The sequence below is a fragment of the Mustela nivalis genome, assembly GCF_964662115.1.
Source record: "Mustela nivalis genome assembly, chromosome: 4".
NCBI lineage: Eukaryota > Metazoa > Chordata > Mammalia > Carnivora > Mustelidae > Mustela > Mustela nivalis.
In genome coordinates this window covers 35,537,520-35,547,800 of record NC_139023.1, presented here as the reverse complement: position 1 = coordinate 35,547,800, position 10,281 = coordinate 35,537,520, and the positions used below count along the sequence as shown (strand labels likewise).

General features: G+C 44.9%; 1 protein-coding gene across 1 annotated transcript in view; it reads left to right on the top strand.

Annotated features, from left to right (window-relative positions):
* FAM114A1 (family with sequence similarity 114 member A1) overlaps nucleotides 1-10,281 on the top strand; it is a 91,415-nt gene that overhangs the window by 6,795 nt on the left and 74,339 nt on the right. The window lies entirely within an intron of this gene.

Below are 10,281 nucleotides of genomic sequence, written 5' to 3'. Positions count from 1 at the left end.
GTTAAATAATTATTCTATAATCCATCCCGCTGTCCAGCATTACCTCATCTTATGAAAAACAAGTTAAGATCCTATGATTTGACCCATAACAAAGTGAGACATTTGGGTAAGAATCACTTCTGCTTTTGGGAGGAAGGGAAAGGCTAGCTTCTTACCGTTCGTTCTTACTCATCAACCATAACGGGAAGTCTTTTCAGGCCTGGGGAGAAACCGCAAAGAGAGGCTGGGTCTCTGATGCGTCCCCGAAAGAAAGAATTAGGGAGCCACAATATATCTGGGACACTGGGAAACTAGCTTTGTGAAACAGGCAGAGGAGAGAGGGGCCAGCTGGGGGGTTAAGGAAATTTCAAGCAACACTGGACTGAAGTCTTTAAGAAAATACACACTCATGTTTACATACACGACACGCGTGCACACGCGTAAACCCATCACTGTAGATCTCCTCACATCGCTCCATGATTTAACAAACACTCCTAAGGACAATTCACAATGCCGGTTTTGGGGAATAAGGAGACTATTCCTGTTGCGGCTGTTAGAATTCGGAGAAACGTCTTTAAGGAGATGATAAACGCAGAGAAGTCAGCTTGTACAGAACACAGGGTGGCAGTGGAACAGACTGGGCTGAACTCACAAAACCAAGGACGTGTTGGGCAACTCGCTTAACTTCACAGAGTCTCCATTCATTTATCAGATGAAAATATTTGGGATTTCCGGGGGGGGGGTGTAGATAATATAAAATGGCTGGAATTGTGCTTGATACAGAAGTTATTTTAGTAAGGAGGTTTGGAATTCTATTCAAGCCGTACATTTGTACATGTTGAGATGGAAAGACTTCAGTACGTACTACTAAGTGTAGGTAGAAAAGCAAGAGCGGAAGAGTACGGAGAGCGTGATATCGTTTCCGTAGAAACTGGTCTGTCGGATGTTTACTTAGGTTATCTTCTGGCCAGGCACTGTTCTGAGTGCTTTACAAATATTAACTCCCTTTACCCTCATAAAGGTGCCGGGAGATAAATCCTATCTCCATCCCTACTTACTCTGGGGGAGACGCCATCCGGTAACTGTCCCAGGTTGTGCGCACCGAGGAGGGGGTCTGAACCCAGGTGAAATCCCGCCCCAGCGACTGATGCTTCTGCATCACACCAGGTGCCTCGGAAGATACCACGTGTCCTGAGACGACACACAGAGGAGAGACAGAAAGACGAGCAGGTGGTCTAAGGCTGGAGCTTTGCAGCCACAAGCCAAGGAATGCTAGGACCGTTGGAAGCCAACAGCCTTGCATCACCTTGATTTTGGACTTCGGTCTCCGGAACCAGGACAGAGTGAATATCTCTGTTGTTCTAAGGCACGCAGTTTGTGGGGATTTGTTATGACAGCCACAGGAAACTGTTACCGGGCTCTACATTCATATGCTAGTATATGCATAAAAAAAATTTTTTTTCTGGTATATGCATAAAAATCTGAAGAAACTGTTACCTTTGAGCAGACGCAGCAAAGGAGAAACAGATTTGTATTCACCATCTTGTGTTCTTTTGTCCTTTTTTGAAATTTTTTACCAAGTACATGCATTAGCTTTATTTTAAAAAATAAAACACTGGCAGGGGACCTGGGTGGCTCAGTCAGTTAAGGGTCTGACTCTTGATTTCGGCTCCAGTCATGACTTCGGAGTAGTGGGATCAAACCCTGACTCCTATGTTCAGCACAGAGCCTGCTTGTCCCTCTCCCTCTGCTCTCAATCTCTCAAATAAATAAATAATAAAATCTCTTAAAAAAACAGTGTCATAGTGGGATAGGTAAAATAGCAGTCCAAGAGTAACAAATACACTGTCCCAATACAGACAGAGCAAAACACTATTTTTAAAATTTTTTTTTATTTTTAAAGATTTGTATTTATTTATTTGACAGGTAGAGATCACAGTAGGCAGAGAGGCAGGCAGAGAGAGAGGAGGAAGCAGACTCCCTGCCAAGCAGAGAGCCCGATGCGGGGCTCGATCCCAGGACCCTGAGACTATGACTTGAGCCAAAGGCAGAGACTCTAACCCACTGAGCCACCCAGGCACCCCGCAAAACATTATTTTGATGATTTTTACTTTTCAAAAAACTGCCTTTCTCTTTCCCTGAAAAATCAATCAATAAATACTTGTGTCTACCAACAGCTTCAAAATAAGCTATATGAAAATTACATCGTAAAATATACAAACAACTAGAAATAAAATTGGTAACTTAAATATTGCTATCAAAATCCAAATCTGTTGGGGCGCCTGGGTGGCTCAGTGGGTTAAAGCCTCTGCCTTCAGCTCAGGTCATGATCCCGGGATCCTGGAATCGAGCTCCGCATCGGGCTCTCTGCACAGCAGGGAGCCTGCTTACCCCCCTCTCTCTCTCTGCCTGCCTCTCTGTCTGCTAATGATCTCTGTCTGTCAAATAAATAAATAAAAATCTTTTAAAAAAAATCCAAATCTGTTGAATTTAAAAAAAGACAAACCATATTTAGGGGCAAAGATATTTGCAACACATATAACCACAAAAGGATTAAAATCTAAAACATATAAGGAGTTCTTACAAGCCAGTAGGAAAATGACTTACAAACCCAGTTGGGGGGGGCGGGGAATGTGTGGAGGATATAAACAGGTAGACAACAGGGAAGTAAATAGATCAAATATATACGGAATGCATTCTCATTAGAATATGAGAAAATACAAATTAAGACAACCAGGAGACACCATCATACACACCTGGAATGGACAAAAATGAAAACAGCTTATAATACTAAATGTTGGTCAGAATGGGAGGAAACAGGAATTCTCACACATGTTCAGAGATTCTGATTTAAATGGTCTGGGATGGTACCAGATATCCGTATTATTTTAAAAGCTCTGCAAAACATTTAATTTAATTTTAATTTTAATAAAAGCTCTTCCAGTAGTCTAGATCCAAAGGACCAGGGCAAGGGCACTCTGAGATCTAGACACCATTCTGAACGCACCGCCCTCTAGTGGTCCAAAATATTCTCAACTGCACCCTTCACACCTCAAGGCCTAGAGGAGATGTAGGTGTCCTGACCCTCACTGCTCCTTCCGAATCACTGTTCCTCCCCCCAGCCCTTGAAACCTACCCCTCCTGGTTGCAGCCATCCACAGAGGCTCATCACTCCCTCGTTCACTGAGCATTTCAGCACCGCTCACCGCCCCAGTGCAACACCGCCCCGTCATAATTCTAACGATTTCACTAGCTACATAGAGATTATTTCATTCCCCAGCTTCTTAGTTCCTGCATATTCTCTCCTCTAACAGATCTTATTCTGCAACCTACCTCAGCCATGCATTCCTTCATGATACCCCAGATATCAGTACCCATGACTCTACCCTCTCTATAATCTCAATCACCAGCAGCCCACTCTCCAGCTACCACCTCCAACTCTTTCCCTCTGCTGCCAACGATTTCTCAGCCACACTGCACTGGACCAAAAGGTCATGATCCATCCTTTTAACCATCCCTCTGCATTCACCCTCAACTTCCTTCCTCCTGTCTCCTCTAGCCCCAGGTTAAGTCCAACTCATCCCTGGACTGGTAATATCGAGCCTGCGCCGCTGGTTGCAGCTGGAGAAAGCACACATCCAGGCTGACTTTTTTTACTTGAAATTCATGACTGAGTCCCAACCGCCAGAGGGCACAGCAATCCTACGACCCTTCCTACTCCCCTTCCCTAGTCCATTCGCTCTATCTTATACCTTCTTCCCTCTCACACTTCCAACATGTCTCTCCTTCCCATCTCTCAGCTGATAATGCTTCATTTTTCATGCAGAAACTAAATGGAACCAGAAGAGCATTTCCCCGGGTGCCTGGGTGGCTCAGTGGGTTAAGCCGCTGCCTTCAGCTCAGGTCATGATCTCAGGGTCCTGGGATCGAGTCCCGCATCGGGCTCTCTGCTTGGCAGGGAGCCTGCTTCCTCCTCTCTCTCTCTGCCTGCCTCTCTGCCTACTTGTGATCTCACTCTGTCAAATAAATAAATTAAAAAAAAAAAAAGAGCATTTCCCCACCCGCCCCTCAAAACTCTACGAGCCTACTTGCCCCTGTCTGCCTGCACTTCCCTCTGCTCTCCTGAATGAACTCTGCCAAGAGCCAGCTCTTCCCCATTGAGCACTGAATTCCATTCCTGCTCGTCTACTCAAGAAAATCACTCACTCCAGCAATGATCGATCTTTCCTCTACTATATCTTCATTGTTTGCACTAATGTTTGGTTCTAATTAGCATATAATGCTACAAGAACTCCCAATCTATTCATCTTTGTTCCTCTTTACACCAGAACTCCTTGAAAAAGTCATATGACTTGCTGTCTCTAAATAATCTCCATCCATTCTCTCAAAACCACTCCAGTCAGGTTTCTTTCTCCACCACTCCAGAGAAATCATTTTTTTTTTTGAAAGATTTTATTTATTTATTTGACAGAGAGAGAGAGAGATCACAAGTAAGTAGGGGGGGGGAGCAAGTTCCCTGCTGAGCAAAGAGCCCGATGTGGGGCTTGATCCCAGGACCCTGACATCATGACCTGAGCCGAAGGCAGAGGTTTAACCCACTGAGCCACCCAGGTGCCCCCAGATAAATCATTCTTTTTTTTTTTTTTTAAAGATTTTATTTATTTATTTGACAGACAGAGATCACAAGTAGGCAGAGAGGCGGGCAGAGAGAGAAGAGGAAGCAGGCTCCCTGCCAAGCAGAGAGCCCGATACAGGTTCAATCCCAGGACTCTGGGATCATGACCTGAGCTGAAGGCAGAGGCTTTAACCCACTGAGCCACCCAGGCGCCCCAAGAAATCATTCTTAAGGGCACCCATGACCTCCACATTTCCAAATCCAAGGGTCAATCCTCAGTGCTCATCAGCACCCTCCGCAGTATTTAACACAGTTAAAAAATCTTGAAAAGTTTTCTTACTTGGCTTCTGAGACACCATACTCTCTTCTTCCACTCTCACTCCCGTGTACCTCCCTCCTAACCTCGTGCTAAATCACTACATTGCTTCCCAGTCTCCTTGTGGGTCCTCCTTATCTCTCTGACTTGGCACAACCAAGGCTCAGTCTTGACCATCCTCTCTTCTGCAACTCCAAGCATTCTCATGCTTGTTCATGTCTTCAAAACTATTGATTTGCTGATAATTCCCCAGTTACTATCACCAGCCCAGACTTCTCCCCTGAAATCCAGACTCTTACATCCAACCACCTGCTAAACATTTGTTGAACTTTTCTTGCTGAAAATCAAATGCTTGAGTCCTCACTACCTCAGACCCCAAACCTGTGCCTTTTGCATCCTTCCTGATCTCAATAAGTGATACTTCTATTCTTTTTTTTTATGATTTTATTTATTTATTTGACAGACAGAGATCACAAGTAGGCAGAGAGGCAGGCAGAGAGAGAGGAGGAAGCAGGCTCCCTGCCAAGTAGAGAGCCCAATGCGAGGCTCAATCCCAGGACCCTGGGATCACGACCTGAGCCAAAGGCAGAGGTTTTAACCCACGGAGCCACCCAGGCACCCCACTTCTATTCTTTTTCTTAAAAATATTTATTTATTTGGGGGGGGGGGAAGCACAAGTGGGAGGGGCAGAGGAAGAAGGAGAGAGAATCTCAAGCAGACTCCACGATCAGCATGGAGCCCAAAGTGGAGCTTGGTCCCATGACCCTGAGATCACAACCTGAGCCTAAACGAAGAGTTGGACATTTGACTGACTGTGCACCCAGGTGCCCCATGATGCTTCTATTCTTGTGATCATTCCAGTTCAAAACCCTTGGACTAATGTATGACTTCTTTCTTTTCCTCAAACTCCACATCCAATCCTTGAGCAAATGTTATTGGGTGTTTCTTTGAAATATCTCTCTACAAGCAAAACAACTCTCGTGCTCTCCACCACTCCCATGGTGGCCAAACCCATAGTCATCTATCCCATGGATAACCACAATGACCTCCTAACTGGTGTCGACTTCTGCCCTTCCTTCCACCCACCCACCCACTTTCATCCTCTCCCAGCCCAGTAAGAATCAGACACGAGAATCATGGCACACTCCTACTCAAAATCCATAAGGATTCTCATTCAAAGCATTGGCCAAGATCCCAACTGTGGTTTGCAAGGCACTGCCTAGTCTGCCTCCCCCCTTAGACTCCACTACCTCTGTGGGCTCATTCCTTCTAGTCTGGCCCACCCTCCCTCCGCTCCAGCCACAATGGCCACTTTCCCATTCTGTGAGTGCACCAGGTTGTTCCCACATTGCTCTTTCTGTCCTCTCCGCCTGAAATTGTCCCCTCATATCACCTTTGCTCACTCCCTTACTTCTTTGAAGTCTATACTAAAATACCGCTTCATTGCCATGGTCTTCCCAGAACACCGTTGCTCCCACGCATCATTCTGTAGACCTATGGACGCTATATCCTGCTTTATGCCATCCCCTGATATGTTATCTAGTGAGGGTCTTTCCCTTTCAACCGAATGGAAGTTCCTTGAGAGCGGGACTTGGCTTTCCTCCTTATTGTATTCCCAGCCCCTAAAGCAGATCTAGGTACATAGTATACTCACAAAAGTTTTGTTTAATTGGGGGGCCTCACTGGCTCTGTCGGAAGAGCAGCTGACTCTTGATCTCAGCCTCATGAGCATGGGGCCCAGGTTAGGTATAGAGATTACTTACATAAGGAAATAAATAAAATCTTTAAAAAATTTTTGTATTTAATGAATGGTTGTGATGGAGGCAGGCTGGGGCCAGGGACCCAGAGGGGGGTCCCACAAGGCCAGCCAAGAGGGTCCTGGGCTATGTGCAGGGATGAAATCAAATGTGAGCCAGGAGGGAGTGAGAGCAGAGTATATTAAGGATAGGGAAAGAGTGCAGATATGGATAGAGCATCTGGGAGCCTCAGAACAGACAAGAAAAGAGAGTCTCTTTTTGGTTCGGGGTCTGGAGTTTTTACTGAGGATTGTGGTCTGGTGTATGTGTCCGCTCAGGCATCCAAGAACTGGTCGGAAAAAGGACAAGGTCCAGATGTCCTCCCTAAGTCACTTATCCCTCGGGGAGCTAGGGAGTCTTGTCATTGAGATGACTAGAGCCAGTGGTCTGGGATTCGATTTGTCTGGTCATTCTCACCCAGTCCTTTCTTAGACGTTATCTGTAGTGCTGAAGACTGAAGAAATCATCAACTCCCTGTCCCTTACCAGGAGAACATGCCTTATTTGTACCATGAGGCACGTGTATGGTGGGTGTGCAGGTCCCAGAAAGAACAGAAGTGGGAAAAGGAGCAGAAAGCCCATTTCAGTGGAGTCCCCAGCTTCCCCATCTCAGCTGACGCACACAGGAGGACAGACAACTTCAGATGTCTAGTAAAGGTGACCTGGCTATTCCAGCTCTAGCCTGAGACACCAGAAAGCATACAGAGATCGGACCACTGCAGCACTTTGTGCAATAGTGAAACCTGAAATGCATCACATGTCCATCAACTGGGGAGTAGAAAAAATTGATGGACATTCGTGGATATTCATACAGTGGGCTCCTATGAGACATGGAGATCAGTGCACTAGATCTACATATATGAACATAAGTGATTCTCAAAAATATAAGGTTGAGTAAACAAATGTAGAGGATGTTATTTATACATTTTTAAAACACTGAAAATGAATTCCATTTAATATCTACGTGATGTGGGAAACAAAGGCAGAGGAAAAGTTACTAAATTTCCTTACTGTTTACAGCCTATTGACAAGTCCTTGAAACAGGCAGAGTGGCATTGCTCTAGGGACTCAGCTGCCTCGATGTTAATACTTTGCCAAGACCAAATGGCAATTTTAGCCCGACCCTCCAGGATCCTGTAAGTCTACTTTAATATATAAAAATTCCTTTTGGAAACCTCCTTTATCTCTACCCCCCAAGATACATGTTGGCGATCATCCTCCAAGCACATGGCCCACTGATATACATCTGAAGGGTCTCATGACTCAGGCTTTATTAAACAGTAATAAATGACCTTTTCTCAACAAGAGCTAGCCCCCTCAAGGTCCTGGAAACCGTGCTTCCAAAATTCCTTAGAGGCTTACGCTATCCCGAATCCTTTCCCAACTTGAAAGTATAAAATGGGTCACTCCTTGTGACCCCAGTGCAGTCCTTTCTGCCCATGGGTCCTGTCCCCATGCTTTACTATTTTTTTTAGAAGGCTTTATTTATTTACTTGACACAGAGAGAGAGATCACAAGTAGGCAGAGAGAGAAAGGGGGAAGCAGGCTCCCACTGAGCAGAGAGCCCAATGCAGGGCACCATCCCAGGACCAAGAGATCATGACCTGAGCAAAAAGCAGAAGCTTAACCCACTGAGCCACCCAGGTGCCCTACTGTCCCTGTGCTTTAATAAAACCACCTTTTGCACTAAAGACATCTCCAGAATTCTTTCTTGGCCATTGGCTTTGAACCCTAACATCTCTCCTACATCATATGGATAAAGGTATGCGTGGTAAAGTATAAAAATATGGGTGGGCAGGATATACAGTAACCTTGGGACAGTGGTTACCTTCATGGAAGGCGGAAAATGCAATGGAAAGGATTTCCAACATATCTTTAACATTTTTTTTCTTTTAAAAGAGGATTCTAAAATAAATATGACAAAAAGAAAATAAATATGACAATCTACCTATTGTCATAATAGTCTCTACTTTTTTTCTTACACAAATAAGTATTTGTCATATTATTCTCTGCTTTTATATGTGTTTTTTTTTAAAGATTTTATTTATTTATTTGACAGACAGAGATCACAAGTAGGCAGAGAGAGAGAGAGAGAGGAGGAAGCAGTCTCCCTGCTGAGCAGAGAGCCCGATGCAGGGTTCTCCCAGAACCCTGATATATGTGGTTTTGTTTTTGTTTTTGTTTTAATTTTTTTTAGGATCTTATTTATTTATTTGACAGAGAGAGATCACAAGTGGACAAAGAGGCAGGCAGAGAGAGAGGAGGAAGCAGGCTCCCTGGTGAGCAGAGAGCCCAATGCGAGGGCTCCATCCCAGGAGTCTGGGATCATGACCTGAGCCGAAGGCAGGGGCTTTAACCCACTGAGCCACCCAGGTGCCCCTTGTTTTTTATATATATGTGTGTGTTTTAAAGACTCTGGAATTTTTTATATGAATAAGCAATTGCAAAAAATAAGAAGTTTTTGTAATAAAACCTGGTGGGCTTGGAAGCAGCAGCAGCTGCCTAAAAAGGTATAATTTGCAGCCAGCAAGGAACTTCCCTCTTTGCTAGAGTTGCTTGCTTGACAGTCTTTTATTGGAAAGGTGTGGTTTAGGGTCAAAGGAGAAAAGGAAACCCGCCCTTAAGAGGAAATATGTGATTGCACTCTTACCATTCAGCTCAGCCTGGAAGGCAGGTGGGGCAAAGGTACTTGATGTCAGTAGGCAGGCACAGAAGTCACCTGTACGGTGTTTGTGTCCCTGGTACGCCAAAACACACCTGTCATACCTTTTGAACAAAATTTGCTAACACTCAAAATTGCAGAACTTGGAAAGAATCAGTCTTTAAAATTGTATTTTCCCTAACTTATGATATATATATAGATATATAGGTATAGATCATATATAGATATATAATAAAATATTTACACAATACATACTCTTGTAAACTTCCCCGGCCTCAACTTAAAATTTGGCTATGGCTTGCCTTCTTTGCATGTCAACAAATCGAATGGATAGTTAATAATTTTTAGTGGCCACAGCATATGCGACTGTTCGAAGCTGCTATAATTTACTTAACCAATCTTTTATTGTGGGACAGAGTATTATGTTCAGGTTTTTCCAGGCATAAACAACAATAAATATCCTCCCAAATACATATTCGCACATTTGACTCTGAAGACACATTTGCAAAATGTGGGATTCCTGGGCCAAAGCTTATGCTTTTCAATTTTGATCCCCATTTCCAAATTGGCCTTCTAGAAAGCTTTTTGTTTACTTGGTTGGTTTTAAATCAGATTACATTCCCTCCGGCAGGGTAAGGGAAAGCTGCTTAACGCACAATCGAGGCATCATAAACTTTTGCTGAACTTGAGCGATCGCCTCCTCGGGAAACTGCCTGCGGGGTTTTCCGGGCGCCTTTAAAGGCAGGAAACAGTCGCGGGGAACCCCCGAGACCCGCCCCAGGTGGGGGTAGCGCCCTTCGGCTCTCCCGGCGGGCACAGAGCTGAAAAGCCAAATTTCCCAGCAGGATCCCCGCCGGGCCCAGGGGGGTGCCGGGCTGAGCGTGCCGCGCTCCCGCTCCGGGGCGGGCCGCACG